Genomic DNA, 20482 nt, shown 5'->3' on the forward strand with positions numbered 1-20482 from the left:
TTCTTGAGTTGTTTTCCCTTTGAGGAGTCTCATCCATGGAATTTTTCCCAAGCTCTCTCTAAGTTTATTAAAATTAGCGCTCTTAAAATCCAAGACTCTAGTTTCACTTTGTTCTACTACTTGTGTTTGCATAATGTTGAGTTCCAATATTGCATTGTCACTTGCCCCAAGGGTTCTTGTGGCTTCAACACCTTCTATCATTTCCTCTGTTAGTGAGAATTAAGTCCAATATGGCTGATCCTCTTGTTCCCTTCTCTACTTTTTGGGAAACAAAGTTGTCTGCTATGTTTGTTAGGAACCTGTTAGACCACTTGGTGCAAAGTTTGTTTCCCAGTTGATGTCAGGGTAGTTAAAATCCCCCACTACTATTGTGGTGTGTTTCCTACATACCTTAGTTAGCTGACTAGCAAAATGTTCATCTACTTCCTCTGCTTGGTTGGGTGGCCTGTAGTATAGACTTATGGCAATGTCATTTCCCCCGCAACCTTTAATATTGACCCAAATGCATTCAAGATAGTTCTCATCATTGTGCTCTATTTCTGTAGAGAGGTAATTATTTCTTGTATATAGAGCAATTCCACTTCTTCTTCTATTTGGTCTATTTCTTTTAAATAATTTAAATTGTTCTTGCTGTATGTTCTATTTGTCAGTTTCATCCCACCAAGTTTCTGTAATGGTAACAATATCGTATCTGCCCTCTTTTACTTGAATTTCTAATTCACCCTGTTTATTCCTCATACTCTCTGCATTGGTGTATAGACATTTGAGTCCATTTTGATTGACCCTGTGTTTACTGTCTACATAACCTGTGTTATGCCTGACTGCCCCCATTTTTTGCCACTTGTATGATTCATGCACATGGTATGGCACTCACTATTAAATGCTTGGTTTTGCTTGACGGTGGGAGTGATAATCTTACCCACATAAACATTTGTGTTACATGCACTGATAACCCTATGAATTTTAGATTGCTGGGGACAGAAATGTTCTGTAGCAATTAATTCTCTGTCCCTGCTGTTCAGTTTAAATGTTTATCCAGAAAATCTGTGAATTTAATGCCAAGTAACTCAGTCCCTTTCTTGGATGGGTACAAACCATCTCTTTTGTACAGTTTTTCATTGGACCAGCTGCAAAGCCTTCCCTTTTACACCACTCCTTTAGCCACAAATTAAACTCTGCTATACACTGGCCCTTCCTTTTTGGTTCCTTATATACTGGTAAAACCTCTGAAAAGATAAGCTTACAACCTATACTACTAAGTTCATACCCCAAGCTCTGGAAATCATTCTTCACAGAAAGTACATCTTTTTGGGACAGACCATTTGTGCCAAGATGTATAATAGCATCAACATCACAGTCCTTACTTGCATTCTTAACTATCTTAAGAATATGCCTATTGTCTCTGCTGGCAGTAGCACCTCTTTTAAAACCTCCATAGCCTTTCCTAAATTTACATACCTTATGATTGAATCACCAATCAGAAGGTGACTTCTCTTTTTGCATACCTTGCTCTTCTTGTGTGACTGATGTGTGATACCTGGTTCCCCATTTCGTCTTTCCGAAGTAAGTTCTTCATTTTGGACCATGATCCTCTGCTTATTTGAGTCATCATTATCACAACTACCTTGACCTGTCTCTTTAGTGTCCCTGTTAGGGTCAGCAAGGGGGCTATATCTGTTATGCTGGGTCACAGCAAAAGCTTTGTGTTTATGGTTCACAGCTCTCACCCTGCCAGATCCCACGGTTGTCCAGACTGCTCTTCTCCTGCAGGATATTTGGGGCAGGGGGGGCTTATAGTGTGGCATCTCCATAGAGTTGAATGGCCTACTGGACACCTAATTTCTACTTGGAGAGCACAGATTAGAGATTCTAGATAGGTAATCTGTCTATGTAGACTAGTCATTTGTTTACAAAGGGGACAGTATCCAAATTTGAAAAGAGTACTGCGAAAGACAGCTATTACATTGAACTAAGCCAGTGATTTTGAAATAAATAAAATCACAATTTCAAGCGGACTAATCCAGAATGTATTATTACTATTTTGGTTTATGGACGTATGATTTGTGCGTTGTTAGGTGCGCGGGCCACTACCTACTTCTCTCTGTCTCTCTGCTTCCCCTCTTCCAGCCAGCAGCTTCAATCACCAGCCACAGGAAAGTTCAAATGAAATGGAGTTAAAGGGCCACTACCTACTCCTCTTTGTCTCTCTGCTTCCCCCCTTCCAGCCAGCAGCTCCAATCACCAGCCCATACAAGGTGCAAAACGCTCAGGGTGCTATTTAAACAATGCATTCCATTTGTTATCATGATTCAGCAGTACAGTACCTGGGATTCAATTTCTCCAGGCTTTTCACACATTTTCCTTTTGTTTAGGAGCTTAAGCAGTATTTCCACTTGATTTTTTTAACTCTTGGAAAACAACAAAATATTTTATTTGCTGTTGCTGTGGTTAGCTTTGCTTCTTCTGAATATTGGAGCAAACCCTCTTACACTTGCTGAATTAGTGAACATTGTTTAACTTTAATCTGTTTTTATATTTATGATTGTTTGGATGTTTGGTATTTTATCTTACTCTGAGTTGCTCAGAGTCACCTTGAGTTGCAAGATGGATGGAACAAAACTTTGATAATAAAAACACAGAGTTAGGGATGTGTGGAAATGTTGGGTAGTTATGCCTACCATTTGAATGACTAAGCCACAAAGTTATTGTATCTCATCAATAACTGCAATCTTCCCTTAGATGCCCCCCCCCCCTCCATTCAATTGTTTCCCATTCTTGGAGTCTACCTTGGGAAGTACTTGCAATTTTCTTGCCAAGGTTTTTCCAGAAGAGGTTTTGTTATTGCTTCCTTCCTAGGGCTGAGTGACTGATGTCATCCAATGTCGGGCACAAGAAGCCAAGAACCAGGAGAGAGTTCAAAAGCAATGCGAGTTTATTCCATGTTAATGCCACCTAATGCAGAGGTGTCAAACTCAAGGCCCAGGGACCAGATCTGGCCCACGGGGTGCTTAGATCTGATCAGTGGGGCCACCCTGGAAACAGCAAAGGACCAGTCCGTGGGGCCTCTGCCAGTGAAAACAGAGCTTGGGAGGGCCACCCATGGCCCTCCCAGGCTCTCTTTTCGCTAGCAGAGGGCTGCAGGAGACAGTTGCAGCCGAAAACTCAGGAGCCCGTTTTTACTGGCAGAACGCTCGGGCCACCAGTTGTCCCCGACCCAAGTGGTGTCGAGCTGCCCACGCCCACCCTGCCCACCCAGGTGAAACGCAATCCTGATGTGGCCCTCAATGAAATCAAGTTTGACACTCCTATTGTAATGAATGGTAACTTACTCTTCATTTATCTTATTTCAATTTCTGGATTTAGATGACATAACTTAAGAACTAAACATACATTACAGAAACCCCAATTAAATTAGATTAATACTTGTTCAGAATTCCAGAGGCAACTAAAATTGCTTCAGGGAGGGTCAAGTGTTGCATTAGTTGTCCTCAACAAAGAATGGGTTCATTATTTGAAGTAGGTGCCGCAGGACCACAGTAGCAAGAAGGAATAATTTTGGCTACAACGCCACCCCCAGAACTAGCAAAAATGCAACAAAGTAATTCTTATTTTTTCTAAAATTCAAACAGGGTGAGATAAACATTAGGCTAGTTTCTATCAGTGCTATGCTTCCCTCTTAACCCACTAGTAATGAAGTTCTTAACAGAGGCTATTTAATTCCTTAGAAGGATGTTCCCCAAGATAAGGTTATTTCCTATATTTTGATTGATTAGGTTTAGGCTTCAATCTCTCACTTACAGTGGATATAATGCTAGTGTATTAGATTCTTCACTTGAATCTCAAGCTCTGAATTATCCAGCCATGTAGGAAGCTTATAAAGCTTATAATAGAGTTTAAGCCTATAAACGACCATGTGCTAAATTGAAGATTGTGCAATCTACTTAGAATCCCCAAAGTCTACTATCTGGGACTGGGTATACAAAAAAGACACAGTTACGAAGTTAGAAGATGACCTACCTCTCCTCAACCCAATATACTGCAATCCATATTAGCTTTGTATTCACTACCCCAATTTAACTCTGCTGATTCCTATTCCTAATTTAGAAAAAATAGCCTTTTTATTTTGGCTATGGTATGGTTAACCTACTCTGTGTTGGAAACCTTCAACTTTTTATTGCAGATCACTAAATAAGTTATTCAATAGATTTGCCTTCTACTACCTTTTCTTGTATTGAGCCGAGAGAGCTGCACATTTTATCAAATGAAGGTAAATGCAGCCCTTTTACCTGATACAGACACTTGTAAATAATTAGTAAGAAGAAATTCAGGTTAATATTCTAGCTGTCATGTTAAATATTTTGAATATTTTTGAAAGATAGATATTGTCTTAGTCCTTTGCCTAATCATCTATAAGCACTTTTCCCAGATGCTCATGGTTGATCAAGTATAGCAGTGTTTCTCAACCTCAGCAACTTTAAGATGGGTGGACTTCCATCTTAAAGTTGGAAACATCCAACTTTAAACATCTTAAATTCCCCAGCCAGAAATCCACCATTTTAAAATTGCTGGTTGAGAAATAAGTTAAGATGAAATTGGGTGCAGCTAAGAGGAAAAGACATAGCTATATGGAACGGAATGTTTTTCATCCCACTTCATATAGCTATGTCTTTTCCTCTTAGCTGCACTCAATTTCATCTTAGCTTTAATCAGCTCCATACATAGATTATGTGTGTTCATACCTTCAAGTCAATGTTGACTCTTGGCAATTACCTGGACTACTTTGTGCAGTTTTCTTGGCAACAATTACAGGAATCATTTTGTCAATCCTAGGGCTGAGAGTACAGGGCCTAGCAGGCTTTGTGCTTAATATGGGACTAGAACTCCCAGTTTCTCATCTAATGTCTTAACCACATCACCAAACTGGCTTTCAGCAAGATATCGACTACCCCAGAATTTGAAGCAGAAATTGAAACAGTGATGACTATAAATGCTTTAGCATATCCTCAGATTCTTCCCACTGATAAGACTTTTGCCTTCTATAAAAATTAATATTTGAGGAAATGTTTAGAATAGCTGGATTTGAAACCACCCCCACTAAAACATAATTGAACAGCCAAGCTCCCCATCACAGAATGACAGCAGACTTAAGAGAGCAAGGTCATTCAGTTACTGGAAATCTCTTAACTGTTCTTTCTTGCAATCTTTTTTGTAATAATAAATACATAAATTTAATCTGGCATGCTTTAATATTCATTATTCAAAGGAGAAATTAAACAAAATCAGAATTAAAGAGCAGTATGTTATGTTAATATGTCCCAGAATTTAATATGTATGACTACTGAATAAACATTTATAAACTGTTATGTAACTAAGTAAGGCCAAATATTAAGTGGCTGTTTAATGTGATGTCAACAGACTGGTGAAAGTTTTCCAGCCTGCCTTTCCATAGGGAAATCCATGTGTACCTAATGTGAGATCACATTGGAAATTGATAAAATATCTTGACTATATTCTCATCCCAAGGTGCATTTCCATTTCCTCCTTTAACATTGCAACAATTGCTAATCGTCATGCAGAAAAATGAGATCAATGATCAATGTTCATTATATATCATTTTGAACCTAATTACAACAGTAGAAATTTAACAAGACATGTAATTTAAACAATAATGCTTATTTGAGATTTCACCATCAGTATAAAAAAATTAATGGTGCGTGACTTTACCAGGAAACATTCATTTAATACTACAACGTTACCTTTCTTCCTACTATCTACTACGTTCTTCCATACCTACCTTCCAACCAATTGGGGCTCTGAATATTCTTAGTTAATTTCTTCATCTTTGACTATTTAAAACAGGGGTGAAGAACAAGGGCCTTTTATGACTTGTGGACTTCAACTCTCAGAATTGGCTCAGGAATTCTGGGAGTTGAAGTCCACAAAACATAAAGAGGTCATAGTTCCCCACCCCTGCTTTAAAGTATGCCTAGTTAAACTAAACCAAGAGATAAAGAACTGGAATTAGACAATTTGCTAATTTACCAGATACTCTCGGAAAGATTATCAGTGAGGATAAAGTACAAGTGGCTTGGGATGAGAATAAATTAGTAAAAATTAGCTTTTACAATTTGATAGGAAGCACTGATATCAGATGAATGAGTAAACTCACTATTTTGCAAGCTTAAAATCAAAGATCAAATTAACAGAACTTTTATGATTAAAAACTGTAAAAGGCACATTAAAATGCTAATCAAATTATTATATTTAAAAATAAAGATCTAGAGATATCTGTTGTTTTTAACTTTGTATAGATAAAATATATGCTCATAATGAATTTTGTTATAAATAAGTACATGCTTATCGGAATTGTATATGGTAAAAACAGTTTTGATTCTGAAAGCATGGAAAAATCCAGCAAGTATTAAATAGCCAGTTACATCTTTAGTATGGCAAATATATTAAATCCATTCCATTAAGAAAATATACAAACAAATATGAACTTGAATAATTATTTAAAGAATGTTAACGATCAATTTTAAGAAATAAACTAAGTGGTATTTTCAATTTATGAACAGTTTTAGAGAGATTTGTAACATTTGTTTTATTTAATACATCACTTCAAGAGAAAACCCAGCAAAATGCATCAATTTAGATGCATATAGAATGCATGTAAGAAAAGATTAGGCTAAAGTTTGAGAAAGAGATTAAATAAAGAAATTAATTAGCTCTAGGAGACTGTTAAACCAGATGAATGTGAATTTGGTTCCCATTGAAACTAAGAGAATCTTCCCCTGGCATCAATTTATGCTCTCTAACAACCCCCCATCCCCACAGCATTTTGTACATCTACAACACTGTTTCTCAATCTTGGCAACTTGAAAATGTATTGACTTCAATGCCCCGCATACTGGCTGGGAAATTCTAGGAATTGAAGTCCACACATCTTCAGTTGACAAGTCTTAAGAAACACTGGTCTACAGCTTTGTCCCAATTATTACCAATTTAAATGATACTTTTAGAAAAACAAGAATGAAAAGAAAACATGGGGGGAGGAATCAACTCATAAAATTGATAGTAAGAAGAAAAGGGAGTGTTATTTTCAAAATGCCTAGCTTCTGCCTTGCCCAAACTTTTTTCACTGATTCTTTGCCCACACTTTTTTCACTGATTCTAAAATTTGTGGCTTCCATATATTCTAGACATTCCATATCCAGCTCTCAATACTGTAGGAAGTTAAAACCCACCCCTCTCCTAGAAAAATGAAATATCCTGGGAAGTATTGAAAAAGCAGAATATTATATTTCCCTGGATAAGAAATGAAGAAACATATTTTAGGCAGGAGACTCACTCTTAATAGCCCCCACCTTTGTCAATGGGCAATTGAAGGCCTGGGTCAGTCTAATCTACATAACAAAGGTGTGATTAGTCATCTATAGAAACTCGCAAGGCATCTGGGGAAATTACATCAGCCAGCAAGACAACCAAACTTGGACTCAAAGCACAGCCTACAGAGTTGCATGGCCCCATAGGAGTCTGATATCCAATCAGAATACAAGATCAAGATCAAAAGCCAGAGAGGGCATAAAACCAGGGACTTTCAGCATCTTGGCCCTTCTTCTTCACTCAACATCTTGAAGCATGTGATCAACTTTTTCCCCAGGACCTCAAACCATGTGGTCCTGCCCACCATTAAAACCATCTTTCCAAGCAACCTTAATGTTTCCAGTGTCTTTTTCCCCACTTGGAACTGAACCAATTGTCTGTATTGTATTCCAACAGTACAAACATATTTTTAATACACAATAAGAAAAAAAATCTTAATTTATACATTTAAACATTTTTGTACATTCTTTGGAATATTAGTCACATCTACTGGGGTATATGGAACTTCTATAAAACCTATCTTTGGCAAATGATCTATGTAGGGAAAATTAAATAAAGCTGCCTTGTCCTTATCATTCTATGAAACCAAGACGTTAATTTCATCACCAAAGTGAAAGGTTAAAAAGGCTTCATAAAATATGCAGCCTTGGTAATGTTTTCAATAGAAAGGCAAAGAAACTCATGTTGTCTAAGCCTCACACCCAAGCTATTGGTTTTTAATTAATGCCAGGTAACACAACGCTCAGCTTGTTGATAAAGAAAAAGGAAACTTCAAAAAGCGAGACCACGGTTAAATATATTGAGATAAGTTAAAAATGGGAATATCATTTAGTTTAGGATTAAAACTGAATTCCATATCTGAAAAGTTTGAAAGTCATCACTTCAATCTGTGATGGAAAGCAAAGGAATGGAATATTGAATATGACAGAAAACATATATTGTCCATTGGCATCTGACCTTTGTAGTTGTTGAGCCTGTTCAACGAGTATTAGCAAGCTTTACATAGGTGCAACAATTAAGAGCTTCTTCTGTTCCACGATTGTGTGTCTCTTCCAAAACATCTATTTTTTGGATGTTCGTTCAATTTCAGGATATAATCAAGACCTTATTATTATTAAAGGAAGATTTCTCTACAGAGTACTGTTCGTATCCCCACTTTAATGTCTTTGACTTAAAAGCTGAATTAAATGGCAGATACAGAGTTTGGACAGGATATAACTGTCTAACTATAAGTAGGGATGGATTTCCAGAGGATTACTACTAGGAGTACTACTCAGGTGACCCCCAAGGACACAGGTAAACCTCCAAGTGCTTCAAGGACCCTCTAAAAGGGTGCAAATTACCAGCTGTTTGCAAGAAATATAAATCCTTTCATTTCCCACTATCCTGACAGAGCTGAAGAAGCTTCTGGGATGAGAAGCGAAACCTCTTCAAAAGAAAAAACAAGGAAGTCCAGTTGCCTCCTGAAAAAGCACCTTTGAGACAGGTTATAACATTTATGTGCTACCATTTCTATGTTATTTTATACTACTACTATTACATTATTATTATGAATCATAATTCTGAAAATTAATTTACACGTATTTGTAGTAAACCTTGTATTCTATTGTGGATATACAACACATTAAAACAATAGCTGGTTGGATAGTGTCTCTATGTATATTTTGGATGAAAGAACACTTCCATAAGTAAAGGAATCTACTTCTGTTTATGCTGTCCTAAACCAACCTGATGCCAATGAAATGAAACATACTCAGTATGTCTACTTGCTTTTTGCTATATGTATCTTCAAACATGGCTGACTCCTTCTTCATGTTGTATAAAGAATAAACAAATCAAAACAAGGCTGATTCTTTATTCTTTCTACAACATGAAGAAGTAGTAGTCAGCTATCTTTGAAGTTTCATCTTGACTGGAAAGTGTTCTTAATATCTCCAGATAACACTCTGCTAACATACTTACATGAATCAGAGGTTTATTAGATTCTGGAGAAAGACCCTAGTTTGAAATTCAGACCCATAACAGTCCCAGGTTTGAAAGTGCAAAGGTCTGAGCTGTTCTTCATTTGTAAAAGTACGTCACTCCCTTGCAACAGTGCTACACCACTTTCCTCAGTAGAAAGAAGATAATCTGTTTGTGTTCCCCCTCAGATCTTATGATTAGCAGGGTAATAGCTGCCATTCTGCATTCCTGGAAAGCATCCAGAGAGAAGCAGTTCTCTCATAAGGCTGCTACTGACTGACAAATAGATTTCTTAAAGTCAGAAAATGTGGGGTGAAGAAAGACACAATTATATTCTTGTGGAGAGAACAGAATGATTCCTTGCTTAATATAATTATTGCCTAATTTATAATATTAGGAATATTTCCATCTTCGTTGCCTGCAGAAATGATTTTTTCTAATCAGAGACACTCAGCTAGATAAGCCTTTTAAATTAATACCTAAGTTTTGGAGATAATTGATTCTGATACTTGGAACAAAAATCTGTAATACCAAGAGCATTTGTATTCCATCTCCGGCCTTACAGTATACAATAAACGGACAGTAAAATAGGGGAAAATAAACAAATAACAAATATGAATTTTTAAAATCTCATATAGTCTGGTCAATTTTACTGAGTTTAAATGCAATACATCTGTATATCATTATAGACCCAACTGTACTCAGTAGGATTTACTTCCAAGTAGACCTAAAGGGGCATTTAATGTAATGATGGAGGGGAGAAGAAGAAGAAATTGTATCTTGTCCAGAATTCTCTGCAAAAAGAATTCTTCCACTTCAAGATCCAAAGCTAGTTTAAATCAATACAGATCCAAAGAAGCTAAGAACCTATTCTAGTTTCCAGGCAACCCATGGCTTAAGCTTCCTTTACAGCTGGACAGAGGGACAAAATTCATCAGTAAAGACAGCACATTATTATGATTCAGGATTCAAGAAACGTATGTGTATCATGCAGATGGTTCACTGATATCCTTAAATAATCTGCTTCAATTAACTATAACTATAAACGATAAGAACCAATGAGTATTGCAAAATCATTTTTATTTTTTCTAAGGAACTTCACGATAAGGAGCTAAGAAAAAGTGTGGGCTATATTGTTTGATACACTCTCAATTTATTAGCTTAGAAAGAAGAACTTGACCATTTTTCTCAGCATTCTCTGCTATGTAAATTTGGATTCTCTGTAATGATAATTCAAGGATTTATCATCACTGGAATACCAACCCCAAATTAAACAATAACATTACATTATTCCCTTCCCCTAAGTATTAGAACACAATGGTTATAATTTCAAATTTGTTTTAGTTTTTTTAAAAAAGCATTGCTATCTTGCATTTTGTTTTACATTTACTTATTTAGCTATCAGAGAACTCCAGTTGCATATAGGACTGAGTGAGTGATCCATGGTTTCTGCATTGCTAACAACCTTCCAACTACTAGAATGGTGCCTATATACATGGGTATTACAAGGCAGCGTACGCAGAAATCAAACTGATTATATTACTAGGGATTTTTTTCTCCATTCAATGACACCTCATTCTCAAAAATTGCCTGTACAAGTCCTGCAGTTTTCTTGGCAAGGTTTTTCAGAAGTGGTTTTCCATTGTGTCCTTCACAGAGCTGAGAGACAGTGATTATCATTAGCCCAAGATAGCCAGCAAACCTTATGCTTAAACAGGCCTAGAACTCAGATTCCTGGCTTCCAGGCTGGTACCTTAACCACTACCCCAAACTGGCCCTAATATCCTATGTTAGGACAAAATACAAGATTTGATTTAAACTCATAAATAAGTCATAGAACTCAATAAAACATTCAGGCAAGGCAAATTACTTTAAATCAAAATATTCCTCCGTTGTAATAAGGATTAAAATTTTGTAGATGTAAGCATTCCTTGTTAAGTTCTAAATGGCATTACCTACATTTTTTATTTTTTTTTGCTTTTAAAAGATCTAGAAAAATTCTGAGGAACCCAAAACAGACTCAACGTCATGAAGTGCTAATTTACAATTGGGAAGGATGCAGTGGTATTTATTGGGAAGAAAGGCGTCCAAACAGATGTAACGGTTTTCATGGCAATGCAGTCCAAGCGCCAACATTTTGTACATGAATTTGAATTGCATGTATATACAAAGGCTTCGATCACCATCTACCCTCTGCGGAAAACTTTTGAAGGAAAATGGAAGAGGATTATTATGGAAGAAAGAATTGTGACTCGGTGAAACTGTGAAGAGAACTCCAGCTGGTATTCTTTAGTCCAGCCTCAAAGAAGGAAAAGACTATCCTTACAAACATATAATAAAGTATACAAAGCATTTATTCTGAAATGTAACAACTGAGTTTTGTCATTTTTATGGGATTTCCCCCTCTAACAATCTTGCTTTTCTTATGTATAAAAACCACCAAGAAGCTTCAATTTCATTATTATTATTCCATACAATAACAGACATCTGGACAATTTCCTGACAAGTTTTAAAGCCATTTTTTTTCTGGAAATAGAAGAAAACTGCACTTTCACTAAGTGTAATGATAAATTTCCATTCTAACCACTCTACGAAAGTAACGCTATCTATACTGTCATGCAAACCATAGACCACTTTCTTTTCTTTACATGCAAGTGTTTTCTGAACAGGAAGTTGCATCAATGTTTGATGTGGCTTCTATATCAAAATGAGAGCACTTTAATACATTCTTTCAAGTTTTATCAAAAACAATCCACTTCACTTCAAACACATTCATGCGAGCATGGTCTTCAAATTACCAAGCTCTACAAAGATGTCACTCCTGGAGTACTGTAAAGCCAGTCTTACAAAATAATTTGGCCTGAAATGCAAGAAGTCTCTACCGCAAGTTTCTGAAATGGTAAAAACAGCATACATTTCTAAATCTAAAAAAGCAAGAACATTTATTTTTGTTTTGCACTGAAGCGGAGCTAAAAAGACTGGCAGTCTGATAATGCACAGGTCACCCTTGGCTAATGGAAATGTTAACTAGTTTCAACTCAAAACTGCATTCTTACCCAGAATTCTTTTAACATGAAAGCCCTATTCAAACTTTATTTCATTGTTCAGATTACAGTTCTGGATATTTATGAAGTAAGCAAGGTCTTATAGCTCTTGGGGTGCAACAAAACTAGAGATATGATAAAGATAGAAAAATATAATAATCCTACACATGTCCACCAAAATATTACTGAAACTTACTGACATCATTCTTGAAACTGGTCAATGAAACTTACTCAAACATGAGAAGCGTTATAAAAAAAGAACAATTTCCATCTATCTCAAAAACTAGACAAACTGATTGCAACAATGTATGTATAAATTAATCATGCAACTATGTTAAAACAAAATCCAGAAAATACATTTGGACATTTCTATTTCTCAATTACTACAGAGGCACCAAACATCGGGGTAGCCTTAGTTATCTAAAAATAAAATAATTAACAAAATAATATCCAAAATTTTACTTTTATAATTATTTTAATGTAAGTTGTTTACATTATATTTGCAATTCATTTTTATAACATGAAATCAAGAACTCCTAAAGAGTGCTAGCTTTATTTATTTTTCATTGTAAAAAAACAACATTGTTGCAGGATCAGTTCTGGTTGGATCACTGGGACCAGAGGTTTAGTCTTCCAAGCTTTCGGATTCATGCTGGAACCCATCCTCAGGGAACTTTTCTCTCTCCCCGTTCTGGGCCATCCTGGTGAGAGAGAAATTCCCTGAGGATGGACTCCAACATGAGTCCAAAAGCTCAGAAGACTAAACCTCTGGTTCTGGTGACTGACCCAGATTGGATCCTACAACATTATCCTGGGACACATATTTGTGCCCCATATATTTGCCTTCATTTGTAACAGCACTGTCTTAAGTTTCACAAGTGTATAAGACTCTCAGGAAAGTTAAAAATCAGAACAATTATTTTCCTGTTTCCAATTCCTTTATGTATTTGATTTAAAACTCATTTTGGGGACAGCAACATAGTATTAAACCTTAATCAATCCATCCATCCATCCATCCACCCACCCACCCACCCACCCACCCACCCACCCATCCATCTCTATCATTTATCTAACTTTTTACTCACCCATCGCCCTCACAGAAGGGCTTTGGGTGGTGTACAATTTAATCGATATAATAACATTAAAAACCAAATAATTTAAGATTACATTTTTTAAAACAAATGTAAAACACTATAAAATTACAAAAAGTAGAGAGTTTTCTAAGATGGGGAGACTAGGAGTTGTAGGTGGAGGGTTCTCATGGGGCAGCCCGCCCATGGATTGTGTAGACCCCTGTTTCCACACCCAAGGCTACAGCTTTTGACTCCTTTGTGGAAGGGCAAGATATTGGGGGCTTTCCTCAACTCTGATGGCAAGAAGTTCCATAAAGCAGAGAAAACCTTCTTCCTTGACCCCACCCACAAAGACTCTATTTAGCCTGCTAAAGCAAACTCCAGCAGATACATGATGCACAAATGATGTCCAAGTTGTGATTTAAAGCCCTTTCTGAATCACAACACCAGGGCATCAGGGGGGGGGGGGGTCAACCAAATGATGAGACTACCGAACAATCAAAACCCCAACTCTTTTTAATACGCATCACACACATGTAAAAAGGGATACAGTTTTTATTACCTGGTTCGCTGGCCCCACCACTTTGACATCACCAATACGCATATACATAAATTCCAGGGATGCTCTTGCTTAGCTATTTTTGCACTTATCCTAGCCACCGTTGGCTGATCTCATAAAGCTAAATAGGGTTATATCTACGCAGTTAGTATTTGACAAAAGTCAAACCACTTCCATATTGTTGTCAAAATAGTTATATGGTTTGTACATCAAAGAACAAAACACATTTTTTTTTACTAAACTTTCAAAAAGCATGCAGTTACATTTCAAATATATACGATATTTTAAGGAAACAGCAATGTGTTATAGTGCCATTTTTAAGAAAAGATATTGATTAAAATCCTGCTATAAATATCTTGTCTTTTAGTATTGGTGGCACAAATTTATGAATTAAATTCTGTTTCAGTTGGCAGCCATCATCAACTTACTCTGTAAGCAGCTTGAATATATTTATACAGTTTTAAGTATAATGATCCTTAAAAGTAATATTGTTGAACACTTATAATCATGCCCAAAAGGTAGGGGAAAGTACACATTTTAAATAATTACCACTGTTATTTCAGTAAGTTAATTTGCATAACAATCTCTAAATGTGTCACATTTATGAATATTGATCTGTTTGCCACAAAAGAATTGTGAACAAAAAACAAGATTTAACCAAACTATCTAAAATATACCCATTTGTTAATTAAACCTTAATTTCTTTCAATTGACAGCAAGGGAGATGTTGCATCTGATCAAATTTTTACAGAACTCAGTTAACAACTGGCTTAAATAACAGTTTGTAAAGTCCACTATTCCTAGTCTGAAGTTATTTTTGTTGAGGATGTCACTTTCAATAATATTTTTTCAAGCATTCAAAAAGTTTAATGTGACCAAAATATAGTTGGTATTAAAAGTACGCATGAAATACAAAACATAGTTTGCTCTGTGCATGGAACAAAAATTTGTGAAATATTAATAGACATCTCAGTGGGGCACAATCCAGCCAAATCAAAACCTGGATCACTTTGGTTGTCCTGAGTTTTAGATGAGAGAGAGAAAAATATCTTCTTACTGGCAAGTAAAGCAAGACTGGCATGCCCTATGATTCCTTCTCTTCCTCCTCTTGGCCAGCCCATCCGCTGATCTTTCAGCATTCTCCTTCTCCTCACATCTGCTTTGACCTACTATGGTTCAAGTGTGCAAAGTCTTCCAGTCTACCCATCAACCTCTCTCTGAACTTTTTTCCACTTGGCTGCCATCAACTCAACTTCCTTTCCTTAGCCAGTGCACATCCATCCAAGCCTCTTTCCATCTTCCTTCTATTTACCAGCCACCATCATAAAGAGTCCATTCCATCTTCTTTCCCCCAATCTTCCTTTGCCTTGACTGCCATCACCATTTATTAATTCAACCACAGGATATCATCCAGCCCACTCATCCTTTGCTCAATCTTGTCAGCGCTTTACTTTCTCTTAGTCTGTGCCTTACTGAAGTACTTGCCCTTCCCATGCTATCTCCCACCCCAGAACATGCATATTCCAGATCCATTTTCAGAGTCAAATTGAATAGCTTCTGATATTATCAGCTGATAATACCAGTGGTGGGTTACTAATTGGTTTACTACGGGTTCGCTCGTGCTCACGCATGCACTCACACATGCGCGCAATGACTCCAGCCACTGCCACTACGGAACTGGGCCAAACCAGCAGCAACCCACTTCTGAATCATACATGGGGACAATTCATGCTAAGCCATGTGTTTTTAACTACAAACAGTTTACTAAGCTGGTTTGATTTAAATCATAGTCAATAAGCCTGAGCTTAAACTAACCAAACTGTAGTGTGATTTAACAAGATCTATGAATCTAGGAGCCAGCTACAAAAGTTTGCAGGTCATAGTGTTAAACATCTTTTCCGTTCAAAACTGTTCTAAATTCAAATCATGCTACTTCAATCACTTTTGAGGTATTTGAAGATCAAATGTTTAAATGGTTTAAATTTAAGTTTTAAGATTTGAGTCATTTAAAATTATATATACATCTCAATGGGAATCTATATACAACTCTCATTTTCCTTTTCCTATCTTTTTGTTTGGACTCACCTACAGAATAGGTTCATAAATCATGCTAACATGATTTATGCCATAGAGGCATTGTTTATACATACAATTAATCCACAATAGATTATTTGATTTGTTGTTTTAAATGCTATTTTATGCTATGTTTTGTTATTATTAAATGCTATGTTATTTTAAAAGTGAACAAACCACAAAACAAATGAAGCTAGTCTCAGTTCACTGAAATCAAATTCATTGTGTTCATGCCAAGCCTATCTCCATATGTCTTTTCTGTATTTTTTACTTCAGCTGTTAGGATCCATTAATTTTAATAAATTAAAAAAACGTTTTCCAAACTGAGTTGTAATGTTAGGCTAATGAAGAGGGTAATTTGAACTGAAAAAATAGGTTACTGATCTGAAGGAGTTTAAGATGGTATAAATTTAGATCATGCTGGCTGGGGAATTCTGGGAATTGTCCACACATCTTCAAGTTGCCTAACATTGATTGAGAAACACTGGCCTAGATATTCCAATTCAATATCCAATCCAATCTGATTTTTCCCCTATATTTGTATTTTGTAGCCCCATCTTCGAAAGAAAATACAGCAAGCAATAGAATAACAGAGCATGGCCCACAGAAAGGCTCTTAAAAAATTAACTTGTACTATTATTCTATGGCTGAAATCAAGTATTAGTATATATTCTTTAACTCATCACACTTTACTTCAGAGAACACTTTCCTGTTTTTCAACATGAATTTAGTAAAATCATCAGAATATCCAGTAATGGGGAGAATGATGAGAAAGTTCTGTTGTAAGAATCTCACATGGCAGGATTCATTTCCTCCAACCTACAGTGGAAGGAAGTCACCTTTCAATCACAATTTCTAAGTTAAACGGAATGTTTGAATAGTTCAATTTCCTCTGATTTTTACACTTTTAAAAATATGAGCTTAAAAACTGTCAGGTAACCCACAGAGAAGATTATGGTCATGCACTTGGGAAACTAGATTATATATGCAAACAAGCAATTCAGAAATATAAATGTAAAACAAGCTAGTAATATCATGCTTCAGGTATAACACATTGAAATATAAACACATTCAATACATTCATTTAATAACCCAAAAGTGGAAAAAGGTCAACAGTTGGGGAAAAACCTTTTACATGAAACCAAACCAGTTAGTCATCAGAAGTGGAGCATGATTTCCAGGTAGTCACGTTAATACTATCAGATGTCCCACATCTTCCCAAAATCTTTATGTTAATTCCCCCTTGCCCTTAAAAATCTCAAACCCAAATGACTACAAAAGCTACTTGATACCTCTTTACCATTTTGATTTCTATCAAGCAGAATAGCTGAAGTTCATTACTTGCTTTTCACAAAACCCTCTGAAACATGTAGACCAGCAGTTATGCACCAATAGTTTACAAACATGGGGTATAAATAAACTAATTTTAGACAATAATAATGGGCAACATCAATTTTTTTCCTCCTAAAAGAAACAAGCACTTTTGTTCCCCCACAGTGATAGTCACAAAATGACAGAGAACTTTAATCTAAAGCAGTGTTTCTCAACTCAGCCAATTTTTAAGATATGTGGACTTCAACTCCCAGAATTCCCCAGACAACAAGTTTCACACATCAAAATTGTTTAGGTTAAGACACACTGCTTCGGACTAAACTTCCCTCTGACTATATACCAGTATTGATCATCATTCCAAATTTTCTTTTTGAAGTATGCCACCCCCACCCCCACCTCAATCCAATCAAGCATCAAAGCAGGATAGTCATAATGGAGTATCAAATCGGACAAAGAGCAAGGATGCAGCTTTATTATTATTCTATTAATCTTGATAGCAACTGGTAGCATTTGCATTTTATTAAAACAAGAAATGCACAAATAGGTTGACTGTTAAGAGCCTGACATGTACTGCAGTGGAGGGGAAAAGAAAGCCATTGTCAGGCAAATCAGTCTCTATCCCTTATTCAAAAAGCAGTGGAATGGAATTTGAAAGGATACAAATTGAAAGCAGCATTGCTCTGCATACAGATTTATAGTTACATTGCTCGTTATTAATTGTAGAATGTGAAGGTGGAAAGGATCTTGGAGATCACCTAACCCAATTCTCCCCCACCGAAGGAACCCACTAGTTCAGCATATAATTCCTTATAAATCTGTGGCTCTATCTGCCTCTAACATTTACTGGAGAGACAGGCAAATGACTTCTCCAAGCAACTACCTCTGCTTTCAAGGAGTGTCAGGGTCACCCAAAAGGAAAAGCAATGAAAAACTCTACTCACTACAATTGACGTTCCTCTCCATAATTTGCCAGTAGGAAAGCAAAACCTTCCTGTTTCAAGGCCAGATGGTGCCACCACCACTGCTAATTTGTGGTGGGGATAAGTCACTTTCAACACTGCTTCCTATTCTTCTTTAACCCATACAAAAAGAACGCTTGTTATATACACCAAGTCTCACGAGTTTGATGCTCACCTCAAACTCTTTCTGAACTTCACACCTCATTTGCCAAAGTGACCTCGTCTCACACAAGTATCCTACATAGGAAAGCATTCATCGCCTTCTCCATAGATTCAAGATATTTTGCTTCCAACCTGCACTGAGGTTTCTAGCACTTTCGTTAGACCTTGGGGGATCTTTCCAGCAAACTCATTAGGGATCAACAAGCATGGAAAATGTGAAGGCTTCCTAACCTTTTCTGCGGTAGGCGAGAAACAGAAGGGTAGATGGTGTATATTTCACATTTTCACTATATAGGCAGTATCTTGGAAGAATGGTTCATTGGTAGAGTGGAATTTTTTACACCAGTAAATTCGCCCAACAGTATCCAACTATAAATAAAAGGAACCCTTCTTTGCTCATCAAGCAACCCCTTTTCTACTATCCAAAATGCTCTTTGCCCTTAGATCCTTCAGCCAGATCGCTTTTTCTGCAGGAAGAACAGTGCCTCCTTGTCACAGACTCGACTCCAAGCCCCACTTAACTTACCACGCTAAGATCCCCCTTCTATCCCTTAGATCCACATTACTTCCCGGACCCCCTCCTCCTGCTTGCCTCCTCCCCCTTCCCTTCCACCCTCGCCTCCTCTGGGCCGCTCACGTTGCTGCCCCCTCGCCCTTCACACGCACAATTATATAATTCCCTTTGCCACCAAGCCCACAGCCACTTCGGCGCCACGCCCCCTTCCTTGCCCCCTCCCCAACCTCCAAACCCCTCCCTCCCCTAGTCACTCTTCGGGGGGCCTGCAGCTCTTCGCAGCTCAAACGGCGCCGTTGCACCCCACCTTTTCCCCGAGACCACCTGCACCGCGCCCCCTTCTTTGCATCCCCCCCGCTCCTCCTCCCGTCCAAATCGCACTTCTTCGCCTTCGCCCCGTTTTGCAGGCGCTCTGCACGCCTCTGCGCCCCGCCCCTTCCTAGACAGCCCCCCTCCCCCAAATAAGAGAGCAACCCCAGCTTGGAACCCCACCTTCTTTCCCCCTGACAGCTGCCCCGGCGGCTCTCCTCCTGTCGCCTCCGTGGGGCGGGCGGGCGGGCGGACGCGTTGACAGCCGCCTTCGTCCCGGACCACCGCCGGCCTGCCTGCCTGCCTGCCTGCTTCTTAGCCGTCTCCCTCAGGCCGGGCCAAGGCCGCTGGGGGCGGTGTGAAAAGGAGGAGGAGGAGGAGGAGCGGCTGACCGAGGCGTCTGAGCCCAGCTCCTGCAGGGGCCGCTTGGCGCTGGCGCTGCTGCTGGGGCCCCGGCTCCCGCTGTGGGCTCCTGGGCACCCGGGGCCCCCTGGCTGCAACTGTCCCTCTCCGGTGGCTCCTCCGGCTGCTCCTCCTCGGCTCTGGCTGGCTGGCTCGCTCGGGTGGGGACGGGGAGGAGCGGGAGGCGGGACCCAGCGGCCGAGTAAGCACCGCCGCGGCGGGGGTGCGGAGAGAGAGAGAAAAGGGGAGTGGGAGAAATGGAGGCCGCCGCCGCCGCCGCGATTTTTGCCCCTTCCCCGTCTTAGGCGCGCGCCGCCATCTTGGGCATGGTGGCAGCTGGGGAGAGCTGCGAGCGGTGGCCGGAGGGAGAGCGGAGCGAGAGCCGGCGGGGAGGCCGAAAGAGCGCCGCTGCCGCCCCCTAACCTCCTCCCCTCCCCCTCCGCGGAGCGCTCGCCTCCCTAGGTGGCCCTGCTGCGGGAGATCAGCCGCCGCACCGCGCTTGCAGCACAGGCGTCGACGGGGGAGCGTAGGCAGGGCATGTGTGAGCTTTTCCAGAGCCTTCATTCACCAGTCGCCTCCATCTGCCAGCCTGCCCCAGCCCGGTCCCCCCTCCAGTTGCGGTCTGTTGGGCTACCGATTTCTCCACCCACCCCAAACCCGTCCCCGAGCAGCAAAGCTGGCTCCAGTCTGTCTTTTTTAGCGAGTGCTTT

At 38.8% G+C, this 20482-nt stretch overlaps 1 protein-coding gene across 5 annotated transcripts in view; it reads right to left on the minus strand.

Moving 5' to 3' along the window:
- The window catches only part of NCOA1 (nuclear receptor coactivator 1), a 327889-nt gene extending 307793 nt beyond the window's left edge, over positions 1-20096 (minus strand). For 2 of the 5 annotated variants that reach the window (XM_081943112.1, XM_081943111.1), the window contains exon 1: positions 19554-20091. The gene's annotated coding sequence lies outside the window, so the exon portion shown is untranslated. Of the gene's footprint in view, positions 1-19553 lie in introns of all 5 variants that reach the window. The other 3 variants (XM_081943115.1, XM_081943110.1, XM_081943114.1) reach the window with 3 other exon arrangements.
- Positions 20097-20482: the final 386 nt, after the last annotated feature.

Source organism: Natrix helvetica (genome assembly GCF_964273705.1).
Source record: "Natrix helvetica genome assembly, chromosome: 2".
Classification (NCBI taxonomy): domain Eukaryota; kingdom Metazoa; phylum Chordata; class Lepidosauria; order Squamata; family Natricidae; genus Natrix; species Natrix helvetica.